At 38.1% G+C, this 15060-nt stretch overlaps 1 protein-coding gene across 2 annotated transcripts in view; it reads right to left on the reverse strand.

Annotated features, from left to right (window-relative positions):
* The window catches only part of slc4a3 (solute carrier family 4 member 3), a 65686-nt gene extending 57661 nt beyond the window's left edge, over positions 1-8025 (reverse strand). The window contains exon 1 of one of the 2 annotated variants that reach the window (XM_080290527.1): positions 6909-8025. The gene's annotated coding sequence lies outside the window, so the exon portion shown is untranslated. Of the gene's footprint in view, positions 1-6300 lie in introns of both variants that reach the window. The other variant, XM_080290526.1, reaches the window with a different exon arrangement.
* Between the last annotated feature and the right edge of the window lie 7035 nt (positions 8026-15060).

A 15060-nucleotide genomic window follows, 5' to 3' on the forward strand; every position in this document is an offset into this window, starting at 1 on the left:
GTTAAAAATAAAAGTTGTGAGTAGCCAAAATGAGTTTGGCTTTTTAAATGAGTTTAAAAGGCCAAACTCACTCATATTTCAGCCTTCGATATATGAGTGAGGAGCATGGACATCTGGAAGCATCTTGGTTTAGGACTGCTGCTCGACCATGTTGAAAGAAGCCAGCTGAGGTAGTTCTGGCATCTGGTCACGATACCTCCTAAGCACCTCCCTTTGGAGGGTTTCCCGGCACGCTCAACAGGAGGAGATCCCAGGGTATTCCCACAACCCACTAGAGAGAATGTTTATTTCTTCTGGCCTGAAAATGCCCCAGGATCCCCCAGGAGGAACTGGATGTATCGCCCTGCCCAGGACATCTAGGACACTTTACTTAGTCTGCTGCCAGTGACCTAGCTTGTGATATAATGGTTGGATGTCAGAAACTTAAGTTCCCCCCCAGCTCTATGTACTTGTTGAACGTTATCTGATCATACTTGTTTTGGAAAAACTTTTTTTTTTTGTTAAGGAAAAACTTTGTGTTCAAAAACTGGTTTCAATCATTTTTTTTTTAGAATGTCCTTTTATTAGAACAAAGGGACATTTTAAAAAATCTTATGCCGACACAGAAATAGCACAAAAGTGAAGTTTGTAATTTAAAAGAAAACTCACAGGCTCCAGGAGTACTAGCCTATGTGCAAGAAGTGGCTGTTACGCAGCCATCTGTTCATAACCATTTCATAACCGTGGCTCGGGGGGTTGGGAAGCGTATCTGTAACCGGAAGGTCGCTGGTTCGATCCCTGGGCTCTCTGCCCTGGTCGTTGTGTCCTTGGGCAAGACCCTTTACCCTACCGCCTACTGGTGTTGGCCAGAGGGGCCGATGGCACGATATGGCAGCCTCGCTTCTGTCAGTCTGCCCCACGGCAGCTGTGGCTACAACTGTAGCTTGCCTCCACCGGTGTGAATGTGAGAGTGAATGAATAGTGGCATTGTAAAGTGCTTTGGGTGCCTTGAAAAGCGCTATATAAATCCAATCCATTATTATTATGAACACATTAGTTGTTGTATTAAACGGCAAATACAAGTATTTAATTTATTGACTACATTAATGTGATTAATAATTCTTGCCTTGTGAGCATCTGCAGTGCACTTTTGACCAAGGAGGGTTAGGGTCACTCTTTCTACCATGTTTGCTGGGTATAACCGCATTTTGAGAATTTAAAGTAATATACCACTAGTTCCAAACTTCGCAAAGAAAAACCACCATATATGTCTCAGTTAACCCAAGTGATAGAGTATTTTCAGGGGAATTCAGTTTGATTTATATAAGAAGAAGAAGCTAATTTGTTTTTGTGTCTGACTGCAAACTTTTTGTTTATCATGCATAAATTAGCAGAGTGTAATGTGCACAGAGGCAGAAAGCCACAGATGCTTGTAGAGTTACTGTTCAACAGCTTGGTGTTTGTGACACATCATTTAATCAAGGTAATCGCAGCAGATCAATACATCTAATGGAGCTATTTTTTGGTGCAGCCATTTGCAAATTAGATGTTGTAGCCCCCAGATGGCTGCAGGGACTCAACTAACAGCACTTTAAAAAGACTTTTAATCTAATGTGGCATAACAGCACCACATGGCACATATTCAAGTTAAATAACGTTGAACAAAAATAGAGGTATTTAGTATTTTAAAGACTCTTAAAACCGATACTGATATATCAGATTTAAAAAATCTGATATTCCAGTATATCGGACAATATTTTTTTTTGTTTCCGACACATATAGATTCAACAGATTTTCTTAATATTTTTTAAGCTATTTATTTACTCGTTTACACTTTGCCCGACTCATCTTGGATCAGCCTGTTGTTGTATTTCTGTGTTGCCAACAGAGAAGTTGAAAAATGCCCTCTGGTGGCCAAACTATGTAACACCAACACTCACAACATGGCCTTGGGTGTTTCTGCCGTGTCCTCTTTACTTTTCAAATGTTCATTTATCAAACATTATAAGTGCTGATATTTGTAGATCCGCAAATAGCTAATATAGGCTTTATTGTATTACTTGCTTTTGCCTTGTAGCCTTTTATGTAATATGGGATGTGAGACAGTATATTTTAGAGCCTTAACCACAGAGAAAAACACAACGATTTCAGAAGTATTAATTTAGTCAGTTAATTGTGGTGTGACATTGTTAAACTGGTAAGCATCGCCCACGTTAGTGTTCTGTACTGGCAGCTACTGCGGCTCTTTATAGGATGTCAAGAAACTGTCATTAAAAATTGAATTTTTCTATGTAAGAGACAAGATTCAAGACTTGTTAGAAGCTTGTATAACTAAATTGTAGATGAAGTCATTTTATGCTACTCAGAAAAGATGCTAATGACATAAGTAAAAAAGGGTGAAATAAATAAGAACCTGTGGCTGGGATGTGGCATCTTATTAACTTTAATTTTTGACTGATAAAAAAATGTTAATGCAAACTGCTTCCCCTCAGGTAACAGAAAAGTCCATTTCATTTCTAAATCAAGTATAGTAAGCATGAAGCCCATGACTGTATGCAGGACAGATTCACCCAAAAGGTGCCATGGGAAAATTTAAATTTAAGGTAAACCTCGAAATGTTTACCTGGTGTCCCTGAGATTTTGCTGCTTCATCATACTAAGCAATTGTAATGAAAACAAAGAAACCAAAGAAAGAGAGTGGTCGAGTTTGACAAAGAATTAGTCTTGGCATCAGTGTTGAGACATCTTGCAGACTTTCACAGTGCACACTGACAAACATGGACAGGACCTCACATACAGTGCAGACGGAGAGTGTAAGATCGTGACTTGCTGTTAACCACATTTAACCTGTTAAATCACATGTATCCGCCTGAATACTGCTAAAAGCTTCATGTAAATATAATCTGTGCAGACCACTGCTGCACACAAACTCATCTACTAGTCTCAAAGACTGCAGTAACAACCACTTCTCCAACTCCAGGCCAGATCGGGGCACTTCAGACACAGCAGTGAGCTATTTCTTCATATATACATCTAAATTTAGAGATAAGTGGGCAGCAAACTCAGAGACATGATGGCTCATAATTCTACAAAGCCTCAAACTTGAACACAATGATGCAACAGACTTCGAGTGCAATATTTTAAGCTTGACGACCAAAAAGTATAAAGCTCTTTTCATAACTATAGTCATCAGTTTTGTGCATTCATATTGTGAGACTGGAACGACAATGATAAATTATTTATTCAATCTGATTTAATTCAGACACTGAATTTATCATTAATCCATTTCTAATTTCTATCTCAGACGCCATAAACAATTTATATCACAAAATCAATGTTAATAAAACCAAACGGAGAAAAGACTAATGTGTTTATGTAAAGCTCTTTTTTGAATTCAAACTGAGAATAAATTACATTTCATTGGTGCTGTTAACAGCAGTTATACATAACATTTTAAATAATTCAACAACAGAAACAAGATGACTGTGACTCTCTACAAAGTTTTTATTGCAACCATAAGTAGACAAAAATGAAAAGAGCTACTAGGTTATTCTGTCAACCTAAAACTAGGTTTGATAAATCATTTTCATTTTCATCAGAAGAAATGACCTGAAATCAATTTGTGTACTAAAATGACTGAATACTAGGGGTGGGGGAAAAAATCGATACTGTGTAGTATCGTGATATTTTGTTTGCTAATAATGTATCGATACAGGGACAGCAGAAATCGATATTTTGTTACAAAAAAAGTTTTTGTGGACTGGAACATGCTCTGACTTCAGAGCATGTTGATCAGCTCCTTTTTCTGAGCAAGAATCCTGACATTCCTTCACTGTCCAAATGTGTTTAACTTGTTTTTTGGCAGCAATAAACACGACGGTTTACTTATTTTAATTTAAGACATGTTTTATTTTAATTAAGTTTAAAACTTTTTTTATTTAATGTAAAATTATATTTTGTTTTAATTTATTTTCAAATTCTTCAGTTGCTGAATGGGCTGCATAGTTTTCATAAATTGCATAGTTCAGAATAGCTATAATTGTACCAGATGGTTGCACTCAGTTAAGTTGGACTAGACTGTAATACAAACCGTTCAGTTTGTCAACAATAAAACTGACTGAAATGAGAGAAAGACTGAGTGCGAGGCTTTGATATTAGATAAAATGAATATTGATAAAGTTTACCTTTATGTACAGAATCTGAATATCGCAAAATATTTTAAAAAAATTGCAATTCTATCGTATCATGCGTTAAGTATTGTGATAATATCGTATCGTGGGATGTATGGTGATCCCCACCTCTACTGAATACACAGAGAAAGTGTATTTAGTTTTATTCTTTGTCAGTACAATTGGACAACACAAATCTATTGAGATGTCTAAATTACTCAGAATAAGGGGTATTAAAAATATTTTGTCTTTGTACTATAACAACGTTGTTGATTTTCCTAAAACTAGTCTCGGACAAACACCATCCATATTATAGTCATTTTAAAAAATAAAACTACCACTGACTTTTTTCAGGGGAAAAAACTAAAATAAAATAAAAAACTGAAGCAGATTTCTGTCCCGTCTTCACCCCCAACCAGTCACCAGATGGAAACCTGAGCCTGGTTTTCCTGGAGGTTTCTTCCTGTTGAAAGAGAGTTTTTCCTTCTCACTGTCGCCAAACCACTTGGTCATAGAGGGTCATATGTTGGGGTTTCCTCTGTTTTCCCTGTATTATTCTTTTGTATACAAATAAAGCACTGTGAGGCAACTGTTGTTGTGATTTTGTGATACATAAATAAAACTGAATTGAATTGAAAAAGATTTGGCACAGTAATGGTGATCTTCTTTTAAAGAAGATAGACACCTACTGTTCAACTTTTAGCAATAATATAAGTATGATGGGCGAGTCAACAATTTTCAACCAGAGTGAAGTGTCTCAACAAACTACTCAAAGAATTCTTACAGTAAAGACTTGTGATTGTCACTACTGTGAATCTAAATATCCACCTGTTGCTACCATCAGATCAAAATGACTTTGGTTTACTACCAAGCTAGTTGCCTATTTGATGATTGTTTCTACTTAGCTCTTGTTATAGTAACTTGTTTTGGCAGTGACACCTGGTAAGTTGTTCCAGTAATACACGTACTTTTCGCAGTAATATATTATGTAAGGTATTACAAGTCAGATTTTCAGTTTTTCCAATTAAGTCCATAATATTTTTGCATGTTTTTCACTTAATTTTACTGACATACCTGTTTTTCAATTACTAATCAAACTACACCAGCTTTAACCAAACCAAACAAAACCAACAAACTAGCTCATTAGTGCAAATAGTCTAATAAAATTACTTCCTCAACAAAACAGAGGAATAAACTTCTTGACGGGTCAGTTTCTGGACTGGTCAGTTTCAGTTTTCTCAAATATTTATTTTTCAATCCTTAACATTAGCATTTTGGCTGCTACAACGTTTGGCTTTTAGCCCCAAAAGTGACCATACTGGGAAGAGAGGATAAGGGTTAAGTTAACAGCTATGGCTAGAAGCCGAAAGCATCCACTGAATGAGTGCAAAACACAGATACATAAACCAGCTAATTAGTATAAAGTAACCGACTAATGAAATAGTCAGATGTGCTATACCACACAGCAGCCCATATTACATGTCCGATAATGTCATTAACTTCTCCAACAGCACAAACATAGTCAAGAGGTCCAATTCAGTGACTTGAATTAGTGATCATTTTTCAATTTTTTCAATATTCAATATTTGTTTCACAAATTCCTTTCCAAGATTTCAATAAAACTGAAAAATAACACCAAAGTAACTGCAGTTTTCCGCATCTTAAAATGTTTGGCAAACAGGAATAAAAACTTGCAAAGTGCCTGATGTGGTCCGCGAGCATATTAACAATACTAATACTATCAAAATCACTGCCTTGCACTTGGATGGAGGCAGGAATAAGAGCAAGATAACTTAAACACGGGGCAATTCTTCACTCTACTACAGGCAGAGAGGAAATGATTCTCACAGGGTAACCTGAGCCTCTACACATTATGGCAAATCGTTCATGCTTTATTATAAAATGTGAGTGTTTATGTAATGTAAACTGAATTATGCTGTCATAAAATGCAAACAGGGAGTGAGATGAAACCTCCGAAAGGCTCCTTGTTTATTTATGATAGCTGAGCAGCCCTTCTGGAGGACATATTGTCAGCTGAAATCCCACTCAGCTCCTTGTGGCTCAGACATAAGTGGCTCGATGATCAATACTCGCACTCAATTCTGAAATTCCTTATTTATAAAAACAGAGAAGCACAAAGGTGCCAGGTTACCTCCACTCCGCTGGTTTCCACGGGAACAAACAGGCAGCTTCTTTAAACCTTCAGTTCCTGGAAATCCTCCAAAAGCAGCCCGAGTTTACTCTCCTCAGCAGACGACGGTTGCTGAGTCATTACTATGTGACCTTACCGCCACCTCCAGCTACTGTTTGAACTTGAACGTCGGACTATTTCACACAATCCAGAGCCACCGATCTTCTGCGAGCGACAACTAGAGCTACTTTCTGCGATAAAACAACAATGTCGACTATCAGCGTACTACAATGAGCACAACGCCACCGCCTCCGACTCGGAGGAACGCTGCTCGACCTGCACAATGAGTAATGAAGACGTATCTGCCTCTCCAGCAGCCCCTGCACCCGCAGACAGCGCTGCACCTGCGAGGACGCACTCTGCAGCCTTCCTTTGCAAGCTGGCATGTCTTAGTTTGAGCGAAAGCATTAAATGCGCAGCATTAAGCAGCCATTTACTTTTGCCAAAGCACATGCATGTCTTTGCTGCACGGCAATTATCCACGCAGCATCACGCTGATGCCACGGTGCGTAGTTGCCCACTCAAAACTCAACGCTGTAACGCTTGCATGGATCATTTCGCGGACTTACCTGCGTTTTCACAGAGCAGTCTGCACAGAGGAGAAAGAGCTAGAAGCGGGAGATGAGGCGACTATAGGACGCAGCAGCGGGGCTGGTTCACTCTATAACCTTTACTGGAGACACGCGAGGCAGCCTGCTGGATCTGCCAAAGGATGCTCAGGCTGACCACGTGACTGGGGAGGACAACCAGCCTATCTCAAGTTACCGATGGACACAAAATTTAGAGCTTAATCTCAGAAGAGTCAGAGCAGCAGGCAAAAGCAACAAAAAACCTCTTCAGTAAACAATTCCTACGAGACAGATGACCAGCTGTTTAAATATATATATATATATAAGTGGAAGTATAACAATATGCCTCAACACATGTGGATTAATCATGCTGGCATAACTACATCAGGAATAGCATTATCAGAAAATCTGGAGGAGTAGTTCATAGTTTTACACTATGCCAAGTCACCCTCGAACCTTATGTGTGGCACCCGTGACCTGAACAGTTTGTGTTTTTCAGGTCTGTACTCATGAACTGCCGGTTTTGCATCATCATCATCATCATCATCATCATTATTGTTGTTGTTGTTGTTTCCAAAAATAAAAATAAAATCAATACAGAAAAGAAGGAAAAAGGGCAAAAGAATCATAACTTATGAAACTAAACCATATCAAGAAAAATAAGGGGGATTTCAGATAGACTGGACACTATATGTATATTTTTATATTATGTATAATTCAGTTTCTCTATGCATGTATAAACATAACACGTGTGTCATCCTTTTACGTTTATAAAACTAGAATTTTTTTTAAGTGATTTTACTAAGGTGTTTATAATTTCACGCACATCCATCATCATCCTCATTTTGTGCATCAGTTTTCTACAAATTGTACTTGTGGGTTTTTTCTAATTATTTTTCTAATGAAATCTTTTTTTTTCTTCTCCACACTTTTGTTATTTTTCATTATGGTGTTATTTTTTTTAAAAAAAATCCTGATCTTGACTCTACTCTGCAGGTCTTAACTATGGTCTTAAGAATTCCAAAAAGTTGATTCTATTCATCTGGACGTAGTGTTTTCAGTTCATCGTTTCGTCACTCATCCAAGTGACTTCTTCAGTCTCAGCTGACTGCAGGTTTCCCCAATCTTATAAACAGTACATTTGCACAATAACTGAAACCAGCCCACCAAATGAACAATGGGCTATGAGGTCAGTCTCTTGATCATTAATATACAAATTGTCAAGACCATTGATCAAAGGCCATGAGTACCATTCACAGAGAGTTGGGGAACGGTTGCAATCACAGCATTGTGAGATGTGGTCTTAAGAACTTCTAGTCTTGATTGTGGATGCTGGATCTACTAGCCCTAAACTAAAACCACCATTACTGCCTCTACAAGTATGACATGGCCTACTTAATGAACATAACCTTAAATTCTGTAGCTGCTTTTACATATAACCTTAGACATAAGAATAGCCACATACACAACTAACAGAAAAAGTCCCAGCCTTTTGATCTATGACAGATGATTTGTGTTAAATTATTAAGAATGACTAATGTAGAATATGAGATATTAATAGAACAAAATAGAAATAGTAGAATAAAAGACCACAGTCAGATTAAGTGTCAAAGAGCACATCACTTCATCATTAACAAGATTACAGCTTTGTCGCTAAGTATTGAATTGACTGAAGTCCACTTACTGTAATAAGTGTTAGGACCCCCATAGGCCCCAAGAGTCTGTGCTACTTCCAATAAGCAATATTGTTGCTGCATACTGCCCTCTGGCTTGCTTAGTGACCCAGGTTTTTAAAGTCTGGTGCTGAGACTCGGCATATTGGTATGTTATGAGCTCTTTCTAATCTGCCACAGACATAAACAAAATCCTAATGCTTTCATACTAATGCTCAGTTTCTTCTAATTTTGGACAACTTGACAAAGAAGTAAATAATTAAAGGTTCTTTGGCTGCTTGGATTCCACCATTTAAGCCATTATCCAGGTAATTATTATAGCTCAGTATCTCTCTCTGTGCTGCTTGTTTTTCCAACGTGACCTCGTGTGGTTTGGCTGAGTTACATTTTGCTACCATTCAAGATAATGCTACTTTTTACAGCTTTATCAAGTCTGATTTAAGAACTGTTACTTGGTATGGTTTAAATCATACCAATATATTTTAACAGCTATTTCTAGGTTTAAAAACTCTGAATCTATAGCAGAATATGTTCATTCCAAATACCAAAACCTGTTCCTGAATCTGCCTCATATACACTTGTTCAAAAGTCAGATTTTCTGCAAGCTATGCACCAAATGGGTTCTGCCAGTTATGACAGTCCACACTGCCAATGCTCACAAGCTCTGAGCTCTGTCCAGTGTAGGATAAATCCAGTAATAAAAATATTTGCTATAGTGTGTGGTCTACATTAGAGTACTTTGAATTTTCTTCTTCACTGTGTTTCTAGTTTTATTTATTTTTTTCAATCCTTTCAGAGAAACACACATACATGCTAATTTATTAGAACCTTTATCTTCTTTCATATTTTCTTTCATCAAATATATTAACTGTCACAGTAATGGATGCTCATAACAACACAATTTCAAATAATGAGTGTATGCACAAGTAACCCCTGTGAACCAAAAGCTCAGGCTTCAGTGCTCGTAAAAAGAGAGCAGCTAAAAATATTTATATTTTATTACAACAATGTTCAGTACAAGATTAAAAATAAAGATTATTTTGAACTGTGAGTCCAACGACAAAAAATGGATCTGGAAATTAGCTTTAAAAGCCCCTTTAAAAATATTTGCCATAAATTGACTATGTGCACGAGACAATGCTAACTTCCTGGTTTGAGACCGGATGTGGGGTTGTGCATTTCCGGTAGCTTTACTTTGCGGTCAGTCGCTACTGCCAAGATATACTCCAAAATCATGTCCAAAACTCGAAAACGGAAAGATTGCATTAAGTTACAAAGAGCAGAAGGTGGGAACACTCACCACTGTTGTGTCATAAAAAAATCTAATGATCAATTTTGACGTTTAAAGCATTTAGATCTATCAGTTGTTTACATCACTCAACACAAGCAGAACTGCATTACTGCATGCAGAAGACACATCGTCCACATTCAGAAGTATCTCTGTATAATGACTGGTCTTATGATTTAAGCAGGCAAATGTTCAGCATTCAAACTACAGGTGAAGAATAGTCAAACCAGATGTTTCCCCGTTATGTTGATATCAGCTAGTCAAGTACACACCTACACAGCATGTTAACAAACCGTGAAAAAAGCCACACAAAAAATGAATGGTAAGGGTTTCTATACATTAGTATTTACGAAGGGTATGTTGTGACTTATCTTCAAAATTACAGCGGTCCCTCGCTATAACGCGGTTCACCTTTCACCTCGCTGTTTTTTAGTGCAAGTTTGCATGCTTTTTTTTACGTCACATTGTGTCCTGCGTCCTGATCACTGCAGACGATGTCCTCCGTGACGTCTCTCCTGTACAGTACAGAATCGCTGCATCGATCGCTAGCAGTGTGACTCTGAAGTGCAGTACTGTATGTCCACGATACGTTTTGCACCGTCAAAAAATAAAATTGGCTACTTGATTTCACCGATCGCTGGTTAATTTTAGAACATAACACCCGCAACAAACGAGGGACAGCTGAGAAATATAACATTTGAATCCCTTTTCTCTTTTGCTCTGAGGCGCAGGGGAAAAATATCGACAAGTCGATGAACATCATTTACAGATATATTGGGTAAATGCCCAAGACATCTATAGAAATGTAAATCGCCGCTTGATTCATTCATTTGCTTAACTTGTTTTGGACCGTAAACCAGGCGCGAATAGGACACCGGAAACAAAGCTCCCCACAGGAGTTCCCGCACCGGAAGTAGCATATGCTAACGTGCACATAGTCAATTCTGTGTTAACAGCATATGTTTCCCTCTACTGGTCTACAGGGTGCATAGCACTTATGATGACCTGACCTAAAAAAATGCCCAACCACACATTCAAAAATATGAAATAAAGAAATAGATAAATCAAATTGTATCTATAAGGACTTATAAGGCAAAAAGATATATTTTACTCGAGTCTAGAAATGAATAGCAACAAAAACTGACACAGAAACACAGCTAACATTACACCTGTAACATCACGTTTTAGAGTAATCAGTCTAAGATGGTATACTGTATATATTTTTGCATGCTTGTGTGATTTGTTAGATATGAAAAAATAGCAGCTGGCTAGAAAAGCTGCATATAGTCAGTTGTCCACATGTCGAAATGCATGGATCAGCAGCTGGTATAAACACAGATGCAGTCTGACTGAAGGAGAGAGGAAGCAGTGTTTATAGCACGGCCTCATCATCTCTAGATGGCATCCACTGCTTGTCAGTTGCAGTTATACAGTGAAACAATAAAACAGCTGGACACTTAAGTTCAACAGTACAGCTACATGGAAGCATTTATGTTTAATATGCAGCGGTGCAGTTCAGCATGAGGACACTGGAGTATCTCTAGTAGCAATCAAGATTTTCTCAGTTGCAGTAAAATAAAAGCTGAAGATGCCTTTTCAGCTTCTTGGGTGGAAGAGGAAAAGTAATGACACATTACAGTGACAACGAGTGTCATACAAAAATAATCACTACAGGTAAAATAAAAAATAAAAATAAAATGAACGAGTGAGCTTTGTGAGGCTGCTATATGGGATCAGTCCACTAGAGGGTAGCCTAACTTTAATTATACAAACAGTTGTGCTTGTGCATGATGCGCTTTAACCCCAATGCAGTTACTAAAAGCTGCTTAAAGCTTATGAGCAATAACAATAAAAATAAAGAAAGAAGGAAACAATTATTATTAACATGAATTTGTGGCAATTGGTTATCAAGGTACTGGTTACCCTGTCGAGATGGGAAGTTGGATTATATGAAAGGCTCTTTTATGAGTGGCAGGACACTCTGGTAATGTTTGAAGTTCAAAGATGTTTAAGTCTGTAAGACAGACGCTTCCTAGCTGCCGGCTCATCGAGTGGAACCGTTTCCACAGTTTGTTAAACGGAGAAGGAAAAAGAGGGAAAAAAGTGTCTTTTTCCATTGCAACATGGATGTGCCGGGCTTCCCGCTGTGAGTTCATTTAGTTTGATGAGGAAAATGATTTTACACATTAAGAAAAGAGAACATCTAAGAATTGTTAGATGTTATACATTAAAGCAGAGTTAAAAGTTCAGTTCTGGATCGGTAGAAACAGATCCTTCACGCAACACATGTGGTGACCGTACAGGGGATGTAATCATTTTCCTAATGTTACCTCAAACTGACTTTCTCAGGCGCTCTTGAAGGATGTTTCATTGGCTCATCACTACCCGAGGCTTGGATCTCTCGGCTGTTTGTCAAGTGATTACAAGACTTCCAAAGGGAAATGAGACTTTAAGGCCACCAGTCATTTATCTGACTCTGTTCAAACACCGTCCTTTTTTTGACGCACAGTAACAGCTCGTGCTGTACCCCACCACTGCAAACCAAAGCCTGCTCTGCCTTATCTGTTCCCCCTCTATTTATTTAAAGCTACCTTCATTTCATTTAATGTTAACTGAGCATCAAATGTGTATGTTAATTCTAACTACCTCTATGGCAACAAACAACACCAATTCAACAACGAGCTTGTGTAACACAGTTGTTGCTACCCAGATATTTACCTCAGGGACTGGTGGAAGCCTTAACAGGGCTGAAATATGTTGGACACATTTGTCAAGTGGCCAGCAACATGACTCTAAATCAGGGGTGGGCAATTGAAGAGCTAGAAAGAGAGAGAATATTTCTCCAATATTGGCTTCTCTTTATTGGCTCCCTCCTAAAATCCAGAATTGAATTCAAAATCCTGCTACTCACATACAAGGTCTTAAATAATCAGTGCCCATCTTATCTATAAGAAATATGTTTACATTTTGGTGTGAGTATGCTAACTGTTGGATAAAATTAAGCTAATGTTTTCTTGTGTAACTAGTAACACTCTCTCTTCTAATGTAATGAAGCATGAATGTCCTCATGTGTGCTGAAGTGTCCATAATCTCTTAAAAAGTCACTTTGTTACTGACTCTCATGCTTCGCTGCTTTATTTGGAGTTTAATGGAGGTTATTAATCCCATTTGCATACAGATTTCCTGCCTGATAACCAAGTCACAGCTCGCTTCTCTGCTTTTCTCAGAGCCAGCTGCCACATTGCATCTTTATACTCTACGCAGCTAATCTGTCAGAGAAGCCAAGGGCTGAACTGTTAGAGCTTTAGGGACGCCATGCTTCACTCTACCTTTGCTCCCTCGCTTTAGAGATTCAGGGTCGCCTCATGTAATTGTCCTGCATATGCATCAGATATTCATGAGACACACTGAATGTTCCCTTCAAGAGCAAAGCATTCTCCAATTTACATAAGCTGTAAATTATCGTTAGTGAAGTCAGGACATGCCTATGCTGTAAGTGACATCCAGGAAAGCCAAAGCAGACATTTTGAAAGGAAGCTGGCAGGACTGGAAGTACAAATATGATAAAAAGCATGGCCCTCGGGAGCCTGGTTCACCAGAGATGAACTTCTTAAAGGAACAGCCCAACATTACAGATGAATTGCGATATATGCGAGTCAAAATTATTATTTATATACCATGGGTTATACAGTGATCTTAAGTTGGGAAAAAAACATACCATTAAATCATACCAGCCCACTTGAAAAACTAATGTAAGCAAAGTGGAAACTCTGTAACACATCCCACAACAGACAGAGGACGATCCCCCTTGAGATTTAAGAGAATGCTGTGGTGATTCACACAGTGCAGGGAGTAGAACAGCAGAAGAGCTTTAATAGAACTTACCTCTAGGCAAACACCATCTGTGGTGTTTCTCTCCCACAAAGACACCAACACCAACAACAAAACAACTGACTGGTCTGTTAAATTATCTTCTTTCATTAGTGAAGCCAGTCTAAGGATTTATGTAACTCCCACATCTCCAAGAAACCACAAAACAATATCAAAATCAGATTGCACACCATATTAGAATTTATGAGTAACTTGAACTTGTCCAACAACCAGTGTAAGGTTTACGCCACACATATATTATTAAAATAGCTCAGTATGTCTCTGTAATGGTTGACCAGTATGCACAATCTCTTTATTCAAAATATTTTTCATGCTGAAATATTGAAACACAGTCCTGATCAAAAGTTTAAGACCGCTTGAAAAATGGCAAAAAAAAAATCATATTGTGCATGGTTGGATTTTAATAAGGTTCCAAGTTGAGCTTCAACATGCAACAAGAAGAAGTGAGAATGAAATTTAAAAAAAAATTGAGCATGAACTTTATTGAAAACAACACTTAAACTGAAACATGCTGTTTTACAGCTGAACAAAAGTTTCGGACCACACCTCCAAAAAAACCCAAAAACCCATAAACCACCCCAAAACAGAAATCAAAGTTCCAAACATGAACTGAGTAATGAGTAGCTACACTGTTATTGTTGATCACTTCAAAAATCTATTGTGGCATGCTTGATGCCAGCGTTTCCATGAGGTGAGTGGGAACATTTCTCCAAGTGGTGAAGATGGCCGCATGAAGGACATCTACTGTCTGGAACTGTTCTTCATTTTTGTAAACTTCTCTTGCCATTCATCCTCAAAATATGATTTTTTGACATTCTTCAAGTGGTCTTAAACTTTTCATTGGGATTGTATTGTTGTTGTTGTTTTTATTTATTTTATTTTATTTATTTATTTATTACCAAAAAAAAAGCATTGAAAAATGTAAAGCACGTGATCATTTTTTACTTCTAACCAAAGCTAACATTCAACTGATCCCATTAGATCGGAGCTGCCTTTTCTTAGCTTTGGAGCTGTGACAAACTGGGATACACCCCAAATTTATATGCTCTTTTAAATTGCACATTGTAAATGGCCAGTATTTGTATAGCGCTTTACTAGTCCCTAAGGACCCCAAAGGGCTTTACACATCCAGTCATCCACCCATTCACACACTGGTGATGGTAAGCTACATTGTAGCCACAGCCATCCTGGGGCGCACTGACAGAGGCGAGGCTGCCGGACACTGGCAATGTGTCTGACACCCTCTGACCACCAGTAGGCAACGGGTGAAGTGTCTTACCCAAGGACACAACGACCGAGA

The sequence above is a fragment of the Astatotilapia calliptera genome, chromosome 16 (genome assembly GCF_964374335.1).
Source record: "Astatotilapia calliptera chromosome 16, fAstCal68.1, whole genome shotgun sequence".
NCBI classification, from domain to species: domain Eukaryota; kingdom Metazoa; phylum Chordata; class Actinopteri; order Cichliformes; family Cichlidae; genus Astatotilapia; species Astatotilapia calliptera.